We start from the raw sequence: 9,274 nt of genomic DNA, 5'->3' as shown, positions 1-9,274 counted from the left end.
GAGTCTTTGCAGTGCGCATGCGCTCCCTCGTAGGTCCGCCATTTTGTGGTCGGGTGTTGCTTAGCAACCTCGGTGCGGGTCGCTCGCAAAAGAGGGGGCCCAGCGGGGCTTCTGTCTTTTCTGTTGCAGAAGGGGGCATGTCAGCGATCTCTCAGCTTTAGGGTTGTTGTCTCTGGAAAATACCTGGAGGAAAATACCTGGAGGTTTGGGAGGGGAGGGTTTAATGCAGGGGTCTGCAACCTGCGGCTCTCCAGAAGTTCATGAACTACAAATCCCATCAGCCCCTGCCAGCATGGCCAATTGGTTGCAGACCCCTGGTTTAATGACATATAGGGTCAACTCTTTGGAATTTTCTCCATAGGATTAGGTCTCTGACATCAGGAGACCAGTTATAATAGCAGATCGACCAGGTCGCACCTGAAGTTTAGCAACCCAACAATGAGAAAATTTGTGTCTGCTGAAATTACTTCTAGTCTGGAAAATAAGAAGTTCAAACCGATGCTCAGTCTCTAATGCACTAATTTATTGCTACTTCGTGCAACACAATAATAACCCCCTGCCTTTTTTCTTCCAGAAAATAATTCATAATGTGAGGAAGCAATTTCAGCTGACGTTGGGAACTGGTGTATTATAGAGGCTATGAAAATTCCCAAGTTAAAATTTAGCCTCTGCCCAAAACTGCTTAAGTGATCTAGCACAGTAAATATCTAAATATTTAGATATTTATCCAAATATCTATCCCAACTGTCAGAGCCCAGGCAGAGATGGATCATTACTCGAGCTAGATGTAACTCATTCCCCTCTGCCGTTCTTAAGGGCCGACAGTTGAATATTCCACTTCAAGATAGAACATGTGCTTATTGTCAGGATACTATTGAGACTCTCAAGCATATTATATTTTCTTGCCCGAAGTATGCGTTACCTAGACTCTCTCTACTTATCCCAGCTCTAGGGAATAAAAAAAGTTGTTCAGAGCATACAAAGACTATTCACCTGCTGAATAATAGCGATGGCGGGATAACTGGAAAATTTTTATTAGCAGAATTTTTATTAGAAGTGCTCAAGAAACACAAGAACAAGCCAGCTGGATCAAACCAGAGTCCATCTAGTCCAGCACTCTGCTACTCGCAGTGGTCCCCCAGGTGCCTTTGGGAGCTCACATGCAGGAGGTGAAAGCAAGGGCCTGCTGTGGCTGTTGCTCCCAAGCACCTGGACTGTTAAGGCATTCTCATCCTTGGGTGGCAGAAGTTTTGCCAGAGTTTTCTGCAGGCTTTTAAGTTTGCTTTAAATGTGCATGTACAGGGCCTAGAACTCAGGTGTCAAACTCGCATGAGGCAGGGGATGATGGGAACTGTAGTCCATAACATCTGGAGGGCCGTGAGTTTGACACCTATGGACTAGAATCGGTGGAGGCGAACCTATGGAAAGAAAGACATAATGCAAGCTTGATCACCTCTTCTATACCAACCTTACGTGCTTTGTCCGGTTTTATGACCTGTTTTAGCACTCGCTCTGTCCTGTATTTTGTTTTATTTTTATTGATGTGCCTAATAAAGGCCAGTTGAAGTTAAAGTTGATCTAGCACACTTGACGACTGGTTATCAACCTCCAGGTAGGGCCTGGACATCTGGGATTACAATTGATGTCCAAATGACCCAGATGATCAGTTCCCCTTTATGGAAAGTTTATTTAGAGGTCTATTTTATTATGCCCCACTGAGTATGATTGGCTTGTGGCATTTCTGTACCTCTAGAAGGGGAAGGGGAAATACTGAGCCCAGGTCTTATTCAGCTGGCTTCACTATTCATAATTCCCTCCTGTCCTGGAATTCTTTGCTCTGACTTGGACGGGGATTAGACAGATTCATGGAGGATAACTCTATCCATGGCTACTTGCCAAGATGAAGCAGGAAGCCTCTGAATACTAGAGCCAGGAGGCAACATCAGGGAAAGGTCTCAGCTTCTGCGCCCTGCTATTGAACCTCCAAGGAAACTGGCTGGCCGCTCTGTGAGAATCCTGGGCAAGATGGACCACTGGTCTGATGCAGCAGGGCTCTTCTTGTGTTCTTATTGGTATTTGTGAGTGGAATGGTCGGCGTCAAACTCACGGCCCTCCAGATGTTCATGAATTACAATTCCCACCAGCCCTTGCCAGTATAGCCAATTCCCATGTTGGGAGGGACTGATGGGAATTGTAGTTCATGAACATCTGGAGGGCTGCGAGTTTGACACTATTATACTTTTGTCAGAGGAAACAATATGTCATGATGGCCCACTGCTGGTGTTCCCCAGTCTTGCCCCGCCCTGGTGTGAAAAGTCGCACCAGAAGTGCTCTGGAGAAGCACACGCGGGGCAACTGGAAAGATGTTGGGACAAGAAATCTTGCCCCGACGTGCGCGCCACAAACAGGAAGCGTGTCGTGACAATATTTTTTACGCTGACACGCCTCCTCTCTCAACGCACCGCAAACAAGATTTCTTGGCCTGATGCACTTCCTGTCACACTGGGACCTGGTGCCAGAACGCTGGTGGGTAATTGACCAATAACAAGTATAACATAGAATTAAACATCTAAGTAGCAGGTCTCTCAATTTGAAAAGAGTCTTGACTAGGTTATGAAAAACCTCTCCCTCCTTTTTGAGCCTTTTCTACAGATCATTTTCCAGTAAGCAAACGCTCTCTTTGGCCCCTTTATGGGTGGATCCAGCTAACACATGCTAAGTCAGTGGTGCCTCCCATTTTTGCGGGTATTGGCGCTGCCCAAAGGATCATTCGTTATTCATGGCAGATGATTTCTGAGAAAGTTGGATGCTTGCCATTTCAGCCCTCCAATGTGCTATTTAATAAAACCAAAATGAAGATGTGGGTCTTCTTTGTTTGTTACGTAAAGGGGATGGTGCTGCCTGGACTTGCAGTGGAATTGCCCGGGCTGAGCATTGAGTGTCTAAGCTTAACGGGCAGCCCTGTCTCACCCCCACTTCAGTGAGAGGTACACATCGACAGTTTCAGTGCAGAGAAAGATATGACCTTTGGCAGACAGATCATAAGGCAGCAGCTATGAAATAAGGAGCCAGTGTTTGACATGTGGAAACCAAAACACTTTCAAGGTAACTGAACGGTTGTTTAAGAAACTCATCTTGAAAGGTTCCCTGTATCCAAATCCCAGGATGCAAAGGACAAATTCATTGCTTGATGGTTTCCTTTCACTGCCAGTCCCTCTGTTTTGTCACTAATCGTCAACGTTTTGCTTGTTTAAAGAGCTTCTCTGACACGATAAAGCTGTTGACACAGAGGCTGTTTTCAAGTGTTTTCATAACCTAGTCAAGACTCTCTCCCACTGTGTAGTGGGAGAGATTTTGCAACCTTCCGTTCAAATCTGCAAAAACAACTGATAATTTCAACAACCACTTCAAACTGTCATGAAGGCAAAAGATTTTGGGGATTCAGAAAGTGTACATTTTGGTCTGGGTGGTGATCCGTTACACATAAACACATGCACGCCTTATAAATAGCCAAGACACAGCTGTAACATTTTCCTTTTCTTGGACTAATTTGTTTCGCAGACCTCTGTCTCTCTGCCTCCCTTTGCTTTTCCAAGTTTATTTCTGGCCAGGCTTTCTTGTGGCTTTTTGCTTTATTTAGGAACTCTTCCTCAAAGCAAGAAAAGGGTGAGGTAACCATGCTGTGACCTTTTATCCTTTGGAAAAGAGGACAACTCTTCATGACAGAGTGGTTCCTTGGTGTAACAGGCTTCCTCGGGGGGCAGTGGGCTCTCCTCCTTTGGAGGTTTTTAAGCAGAGTCTAGATGACCATCTGGCATCACTGTCGATTCTATGAACTTAGGCAGGTCGTGAGAGAGAGGGCAGAAAAGGATGTCAATGCTTGGCTCTTGCCCCTTTTTACATGCACAGGGTAATGTCGGTCACCACTTTGGGTTCAGGAAGGCATTTTCCTCCAGGCCAGATGGGCCCAGATCCTGGATTTTTTTTTTTGCCTTCCATAGAGCAAGGGTCACTGGGATAGTGGTAGGGAGAAGGTAGTTGTAAATTTCCTATATCATGCAAGGGGTTGGACTCACACAACCCTTGAGGCTTACCGTAGGTTACTGTTTCTAACTACCAAGAATTTCAAGATGCCTTTACTTTCTATCCTTATTTGTACCCCGGCAGGCCCAAAGCTCATCTCTGTCAAATTGACAATGACTGTGGGTGAGGGAGATAGTAATGTTTTGGAAATCTCTACTTCCAGTAGACCACATAGTAAAATAATAGTATTAATAAACAGTATGGCTCATTCCGCACATGCAAAATAATGCACTTTCAAACTGGTTTCAGTGCTCTTTGAAGCTGTGTGGAATGGCAAAATCCACTTGCAAACAGTTGTGAAAGTGGTTTGAAAACGCATTATTTTGCGTGTGCGGAAGGGACCAGTATGTTTTTTTCAGTCACTTTTTCCATTTTTTGCTTTACCTTTTAGACCAGTGATGGCGAACCTTTTTGAGACCGAGTGCCCAAATTGCAACTCAAACCCCACTTATTTATCGCAAAGTGCCAACCCGGTTTTAGTATAGAAAAAAACGGTTGGCTCCCTCTTCCTCCGCCCCACTCGCTTGAGCAGGGGCCAGCCTGCAGTAGCCTCCAGCAAGTCCCACACACACTGCTCTGTGCCTCTCTAGCATCTCTGCCTCCTCTGCACACACCCCCTCCCCCGGGCAGCAGCCACCCAGAGCACAGGCACCAAGCCCACCAGCTGAGTCCTCCCTGCTCACCGTGGTGTGCGCACAGAGGCCCAGGCCAGCCTAGATGTGTGTGTGTGGGGGGGATTTTCCACCCCCCCACATGACGAACTCTGTGTGTGCGTGCCTACAGAGAGGGCTCCGGGTGCCACCTCTGGCACCCGTGCCATAGGTTCGCCATCACTGTTTTAGACGATCTATCAGATACTGAAATGTTTCCAGTCATCATTTTGAGATTTATTTTCTTCATCTTCGATACATTTCTCAGTGAGCAAAGAGCACAAATCACACAGCATTTGCTTTAAACTGGGAGAAGCATCAGCATAACTATTTCCCCAGTGCACAGAAACCAAACTGTTCCCCACTGCAGGCTGCAAGACTATCCCTCCATCCATTAAGCATGAACTGGATAGTGCCTTTGAATTAAGATTTGTAAGACTATCTTATAAAAAGCAGAAATGCAGCAGGAACATCCTTTGAACAGATCGTCTGCCCTGCCCTGAAGCAACTTGAAACCTGAGTCTTCTTGCCTGCCAAAAGACCCAGCATATAGTGGCCTGACACATTCTTTAAGCCATGATCTGAAAATTTCCAATTTTGCTCTCTTTTATATGGGACATCTAGTTTAATGCAGAGCTCTAGTGAACGCAGAAGCTTGCCCACTGTTATGTGACACTGGGTGGGTCTTAATAAAAATGTATTCTTTGGATTGTGTTTTTGGACATCTGTGTAAGCTCTAATACAATTTCCTCTCTGGCTCAGTATGACTCTTCATTCAAGGCCTGGTTAATTCCTGTTCTGACATTTGTCATGTTTGACTACACTGCTTCGTCAGTCATAAGAACTCCAGAGTGTAAGTAGAGCCATGCTGGACAAGCTTGAAGTCTTGCCCACGAGGCCCCAAGAAAGAGACGAGACGCGGAGATATCATCTGGTGGAGAGAGCCAGTAGCAGGAAGCGCGGGATCCCGTGATCCTGGAAACTCTGCCGTGTGCTCGCCCCTCGCACCTTTTATTAGGGTTTCACTGGGGGCGTGTAAAGGGGTCGGGCAGGCGGGGAGCAGGAGAGGTCGGGAGAGCGGGAGAACGGGAGATCATCATGTGATGCATGATCTCATCGGGCTGCTACGTGCGGGAGGAAGCATCCGCGTCTGGGTCTAATCCTCACCTGAGGGCAAGAGCCCTTTTGTCCCTTTGTATGGGACACCTGGTGACCGCGAGTCAGGCAGTTCATGACCCGTGACTCACGGGGGAGCGGGGGTTGGGGGAGCGTGTGCGCCCAGAAGGCCGTAGCCGGCACTGGCATCCCAGGCGCTCTTTCTACGGTTCTGCTGGGTTCGCGGGCTCACCCCTACACAAGCTCAAAAGCCGATCAAGTCCAGGATTCTGTTCACACAGTGGTTATTCAGCTGCCCCTAGGAATCCCACAGGCAGCATGTCCGCAACGGCATCCTCCAGCCCGTGTCCCCCAGCAACTGAGAGAAAGTGGCATACAGTCTATAATACTGGAGGGAGTAGATAGCCATCCTGGCTAGCACATTGATATCCCACCCTGACAGTGGTGGGATTCAAAGAATTTAACAACTGGTTTCGGTGGTGGGATTTCAATAATTTAACAACTGTTTGTTTACAAGCACCATTTTTACAACCGGTTCTGCCGAAGTTGTGCAAACCTGCTGAATCCCACCACTGCCCACCCACCCCCATGAATTCCCCCCCTCTTTTAAAGCTATCCAAGTTGACACCCATTACCACATCCTGTGGCAGTGAGTTCCAGAGGAGAGAAAAGCAATGAGAGGACTAGCATTGTGTAGTGGTTAACAGCAGGTGGATTCTAATCTGGAGAACCAGGTTTGATTCCCTACTCCTCCACCTGAGTGGTTGATTCTTATCTGATGAACCAGATTTGTTTTCCCACTCCTACACATGATGCCTGCTGGGTGTCCTTGGGCTAATCACAGTTCTTTGAAACTCTCTCAGCCCCGCCTGCCTCACAGGGTGTTTGTTGTGGGGAGAAGTAGGGGAAGGAGTTTGTAAGACTCCTTGATGAAGGAAAGGGGGGGTACAGAGATGTAAATGGCACAGAGATGTAAATGTTTACAGAAATGAATAAAGAAACTACTGGATGTTATAAGGAACCAAAAGAAAGAAACATGGACAGATGGCAACTCGGTCTCTTTGAATGCCCTTTTCGCACATGCAGAATAATGCACTTTCAATCCACTTTCAATGCACTTTGAAGCTGAATTTTACTGTGCGGAATAGGCAAATCCACTTTCAAACAATTGTGAAAGTGGATTGAATGTGCATTATTCTGCAGGTCAGCCTTTAGCTGGTATACTTTTTCAGTCCGTAAATTTGGACATGTTTGCTGTCCTGTGCTACTGTAGTCGGTAGCACGTCTAGGATCTAGAAGTTAAAGGAATCTAGCTAGGATTCCCAGAGGACATAATGTATCAAATTCCAAAACTTTTAAAGTATGTAGGGTTTGTTTGTTTTTTGGAGTATGGGGGAAAGTACTGGTACGTCTCTTTCCAGTAGTTCACCCACAGTATTGCTTTTGGAAGTGAAATTTAGAAATTATGTGGAAGATAATAATTATGTGGATAATAAATTGCCTCTAGCCCTGGAGATCAAAGAACTGCTTGCTATGGGAATACGTGTAATGGGATCGTCTTTTATCCAGTTGTTAAATGCTAGAACGTCTGGAGCAGGATCGCTCAGCGGAACATCTGCCATGCATGCCATGCTCTCTTAAAGGGCACAGTGACTTGGCTCGTTATCTCCCTCTCTTGGGTAACTCCATTCGTTTCAACAGAGCTTGCCAATGAAGTATTCCCATAGATCATGCCTGGAGTCTGCGCATGCTGAAGATATAGTTCCTTGGACAGGAAGTACAAGTTTTTGTTAGTAGCAGCCAGAGACGTAGCAAGGGGGTAAATCGCCTGGTGCACTGCTGCGTCCTCCACCCCCCGTCCTGTCCCACCCCGCCCTGGAATGCCCTTGCCACATCCCCATAGGGGTGCACGCCCCGTGCATCGTGCACCCCCAAGTCCCCTTGGAGCTACGCCTCTGGTAGCAGCTATATTTATTTAACTAGATACACTTTAGTCTGAGATCCCCAACATGGTGCCTGTGTGTGTCATGGGCCATGGCATCTGCCAACCCCTTTCCTGGTGCCCAACAAGTATTTTTAGAAAGTAGGTGGGGCTTTTGCCAACCAAGCTTCTGATTGGCCACTGGAGATTTGATTGGCTATGCAGATTTTTTTAAATCTGCAGCACAAGGATCCTCACTGTGTGACCAAAGATAAACTGTAACAACCTTTTTGTGGTTGGCTCCGCCTCCTGAGCCAGCCATTTTGTGGCTGCATCCACCACTCTTTGTCAGAATTCCAAAGGTGTCCACAAACTCAAAAATGTTGGGGACCCTGCTTTAGTCTGTATCCTCATCTTCTTGATGGGATGAGTTTGATCATAACATTGCCTGTACTAAATTCCTTTCAATATTTCCTTGCAGGTCAGGGCTGCCCCAATAACATTGGTTCCAGAGGTGAAAAATCCAAATGGCGTCTTCTCCCACCGCTACATGTGGGGCATCAGCCACTAGGAAGTTCTCCAAGGCACAAATAATTGAAATTGACAAGAACTGAGCAAATGTATCAGTCCCCAGCACCTCTTATATTTCACTGGCGCTTGCCCAGAAGAATATAACTTCCTTTGAGTCACATGAACCAGTCCCCAATGGTGTCTCGATCATGCCCCAAATCCACCACATGAAGCTGTCTCATGGTAAGTCTGCCCTCGGTCTTTATTGTTCCAGCATCCAGTGACAGTGATGTTGGAATTCAAGGATCTTGGTCCCTTAAGAACCAGTCAGACTCTTGATCCAGTAATTTAGCAGAGAGTGCCCAGGGTTTCCGTACGTGCCGCAGAGTTCCACACAGCCTGGGTCTGTGCCAGGGACAAAATCACTCAGAGACTTTTGACTATTCAAACTAATATACTATGTTCATTGTAGGAATTCCATTTCTAGAAAGAACAGCGTTAATATAGCTTATTAATCTAGTCTAACAAACTAGGGTGGAAGGAGATACAGAACTTGTGTCCTTTCCCTCATGGAGGCAAGTGGCGAAGAAGCAGGAAGGAAGGGAGCTTTCTGAGAGTAGCAATCTATGCATCAAAGGGATAGTGTCAGAGCAGTAAAGAAAGTGCCTTGTGCCTCAACCTCTCTGTCTCTCTGGTCAAGTCCCACTCTGAAGTCTGAGGTTAAGAGACAGTGCAAAGTCTTCTCCTTACAACAAGAGAAAAAGAGGTCAGATTCAGAGATGGGATTCAGGGGGTTCCGAAGGTTAAGAAGAAGAAGAAGAAGAAGAAGAAGAGGAAGAGGAAGAGGAAGAGGAGGAGGAGGAGGAGAGGAGGAGGAGGAGTTTGGATTTATATCCCCCTTTCTCTCCTGCAGGAGACTCAAAGGGGCTTACAATCTCCTTGCCCTTCCCCCCTCACAACAAACACCCTGTGAGGTAGGTGGGGCTGAGAGAGC

General features: G+C 46.6%; 1 long non-coding RNA gene across 1 annotated transcript in view; it reads left to right on the top strand.

Annotated features, from left to right (window-relative positions):
- Positions 1-9,274, top strand: part of LOC125429710 — a 398,924-nt gene that overhangs the window by 57,134 nt on the left and 332,516 nt on the right. The window lies entirely within an intron of this gene.

Source organism: Sphaerodactylus townsendi, linkage group LG03 (genome assembly GCF_021028975.2).
Source record: "Sphaerodactylus townsendi isolate TG3544 linkage group LG03, MPM_Stown_v2.3, whole genome shotgun sequence".
NCBI lineage: Eukaryota > Metazoa > Chordata > Lepidosauria > Squamata > Sphaerodactylidae > Sphaerodactylus > Sphaerodactylus townsendi.
The sequence above is the reverse complement of the archived record's forward strand: the minus strand, read 5'-3'. Positions and strand labels throughout refer to the sequence as shown.